The sequence below is a fragment of the Anser cygnoides genome, chromosome W (assembly GCF_040182565.1).
Source record: "Anser cygnoides isolate HZ-2024a breed goose chromosome W, Taihu_goose_T2T_genome, whole genome shotgun sequence".
Lineage (NCBI taxonomy): Eukaryota > Metazoa > Chordata > Aves > Anseriformes > Anatidae > Anser > Anser cygnoides.
This window is the reverse complement of record NC_089911.1, coordinates 10,228,806-10,232,417: the sequence shown is the minus strand read 5'-3', so window position 1 is coordinate 10,232,417 and position 3,612 is coordinate 10,228,806.

Here is a 3,612-nt window from a genome sequence, read left to right as displayed (position 1 = left end):
CTGTCCCCTCGGAACTGGCGGACGAGGGGACAGGGATCTGGCCACCGGGCCGGGTCTATTCTGTGGCCCCCGCTGTCCGGCGAGCCGCCAGGTGGGCCCCGTTGCTATTCGTCTGGGGAGGGTGGGGGTTGCAAACGACGCTAAGTAACTACGTGATTCCTAAAAGTAAAGGGGGAAACAGACAACGATTATTATTATTATTACTACTACTCTTTTTATTATGTTTTCGTTATATATATATTTACTCTTATTTAGTACTTTCTTTTGTAATAACTCTTAAGTAGTATATATAATATTATATATCTATGGATCGTTTATGTAACGATAAAAAGCTAAAGCAAACCGGCCGGGCAGCCAGCCACACCGAGTCGCACAGGTGGCGAGCTGCTCGTGACCGAGCGGGAGCCTCTTATGTCAGAGCGGCCGGAAGCAACCGGGGGCCGCTGCCACACCCTCGCCTTCTTGAAGGCCCGCCTCCCCGTAACCCGGCAACGGGCCCCTTCCTATTCGTCTGGGGCGGGTGGGGGCTGCGATTTCGAACGACACTAAGGAACTACACGTTTCGTATTCACAGCACTGTTTTTCTTTGCTTTGCTTTTCCTGGCCCTGCTTTGCTTTGCTTTGCATTCGTGGCACCGCTTTGTTTTTCCCGGCCCTGTTTTGCTTTGTTTTTACTGACCCCGATTCGTTTTGCTTTTCTTGGCCCTGCCTGACTTTTCTTTGCCCGATAAGGCTTTCTTTTTCCTCGCAGGGTTTGCTTTGCTTTGCCTTGCTCTGCTTTGCCTTCCCTGGCCCTGCTACGTTTTGCTTCTTCCGGCCACGCTTTCCTTTGCTTAGCTTTGCTTCGTATTCCTGGCGCCGCTTTGCTTTTTCTTCTCTGCTTTGCTTTGCTTCTCCTACCCCTGCTGTGCTTCGCCTCGCCTCAAAGTCCTTTGCTTTGCCTTTCCTGGCCCTGCTTTGCTTTTCCTCGCGCTACTTTGCTTTGCCTTGGTCTGCTTTGCTTTTCCTTGCCGTGCTTTGTTTTGTTTTGCTCTGCTTTGTATTCACCGCATCGCCTTGCTTTCCTTGGCCCTGCATTTTTTTTTTTTTTTTCTCTGTCCCTCTTTGTTTAGCTTTCCCTGGACCTGCTTTGCTTTGCTTTGCGTTCGCGGCACCTCTTTTCTTTTCCTGGACCTCCTTTGCTTGGGTTTTTCTCGCCCTTCTTTGTTTTGCTTTTCCCGGCCCTGCCTTGCTTTGTTTGGCTTTATTTCGTATTCATGACGCCGCTTTTCTTTTCCTGGACCTCCTTTGCTTGGGTTTTTCTCGCCCTTCTTTGTTTTGATTTCCTGGCCCTGCTTTGCTTTGTTTTTACTGACCCCGATTCCTTTTGCTTTTCCTGGCCCTGCTTGACTTTTCTTTGCCTGATAAGGCTTTCTTTTTCCTTGCAGGGTTTGCTTTGCTTTGCCTTGCTCTGCTTTGCCTTCCCTGGCCCTGCTACGTTTTGCTTCTTCCGGCCATGCTTTCCTTTGCTTAGCTTTGCTTCGTATTCCTGGCGCCGCTTTGCTTTTTCTTCTCTGCTTTGCTTTGCTTCTCCTACCCCTGCTGTGCTTCGCCTCGCCTCAAAGTCCTTTGCTTTGCCTTTCCTGGCCCTGCTTTGCTTTTCCTTGTGCTACTTTGCTCTGCTTTGCTTTGCCTTACTGTCATTTGCCTTTCCTGGCCATGCTTTGCTTTGCTTTTCTTACCCCTGCTTTTCTTTCCTTTTCTGGCCCTGCTTTCTTTTACTTTGCTTCACTTTGCCTTGAATTCCAGACAGTGCTTTGCTTTGTCTTGTGCTGCTTTGCTTTGTTTTGCATTGCTGTGCTTTGCATTCCGTGGCCCTCTTTATTTTTTTCTTTCTTGGCGCCCCCCCCCCCCCCCCGGCCATGCCTTCCTTTCTTTTGCTTTGCTTTGTGTTCCTGGCTCTGCTATGCATTTCTTTGTGCTGCTTTGCTCTGCTTTGCTTTGCCTTGCTCTGCATTCCCTGGCCCTCATTTTTTTTTTTTTTTCTCCCCCCCCACCCCGGCCATGCCTTCCTTTGTTTTCCTTTGCTTTGTGTTCCTGGCTCTGCTATGTATTTCTTTGTGCTGCTTTGCTCTGCTTTGCCTTTCCTGGCCATGCTTTGCTTTGCTTTTTCTGGCCCTACTTTGCTTTGTTTTTTTTTGTTTGTTTGTTTGTTTTTTGTTTTTTGTTTTTTGTTTTTTTTTTTACCCTTTTTCCTTTGTTTTTTTCTGGCCGTGCTTTGCTTTTCCTTATGCCACTTTCTTATCCCTAGCGGGGCTTTGCTTTGCCTTGCTCTGCTTTCCTCCGCATTGCTCTGCTCTGCTCTGCTTTGCTGCTCTAGGCTCCTTTTGCAGACCGTCCCACCGATTTTGCCGACGAGTCGATCGGTGTATTTAGAAACACGTAAACCCTCAGACGCACACCTTGACCTCCCCCCACCTCGGCGACTGTCCCCTCGGAACTGGCGGACGAGGGGACAGGGATCTGGCCACCGGGCCGGGTCTATTCTGTGGCCCCCGCTGTCCGGCGAGCCGCCAGGTGGGCCCCGTTGCTATTCGTCTGGGGAGGGTGGGGGTTGCGAACGACGCTAAGTAACTACGTGATTCCTAAAAGTAAAGGGGGAAACAGACAACGATTATTATTATTATTACTACTACTCTTTTTATTATGTTTTCGTTATATATATATTTACTCTTATTTAGTACTTTCTTTTGTAATAACTTTTAAGTAGTATATGTAATATTAAATATCTATCGATCGTTTATGTAACGATAAAAAGCTAAAGCAAACCGGCCGGGCAGCCAGCCACACCGAGTCGCACAGGTGGCGAGCTGCTCGTGACCGAGCGGGAGCCTCTTATGTCAGAGCGGCCGGCGGCCGGAAGCAACCGGGGGCCGCTGCCACACCCTCGCCTTCTTGAAGGCCCGCCTCCCCGTAACCCGGCAACGGGCCCCTTCCTATTCGTCTGGGGCGGGTGGGGGCTGCGATTTCGAACGACACTAAGGAACTACACGTTTCGTATTCACAGCACTGTTTTTCTTTGCTTTGCTTTTCCTGGCCCTGCTTTGCTTTGTTTTTACTGACCCCGATTCCTTTTGCTTTTCTTGGCCCTGCCTGACTTTTCTTTGCCCGATAAGGCTTTCTTTTTCCTCGCAGGGTTTGCTTTGCTTTGCCTTGCTCTGCTTTGCCTTCCCTGGCCCTGCTACGTTTTGCTTCTTCCGGCCACGCTTTCCTTTGCTTAGCTTTGCTTCGTATTCCTGGCGCCGCTTTGCTTTTTCTTCTCTGCTTTGCTTTGCTTCTCCTACCCCTGCTGTGCTTCGCCTCGCCTCAAAGTCCTTTGCTTTGCCTTTCCTGGCCCTGCTTTGCTTTTCCTCGCGCTACTTTGCTTTGCCTTGGTCTGCTTTGCTTTTCCTTGCCGTGCTTTGTTTTGTTTTGCTCTGCTTTGTATTCACCGCATCGCCTTGCTTTCCTTGGCCCTGCATTTTTTTTTTTTTTTCTCTGTCCCTCTTTGTTTAGCTTTCCCTGGACCTGCTTTGCTTTGCTTTGCGTTCCCGGCACCTCTTTGCTTTTCGCGGACCTCCTTTGCTTGGGTTT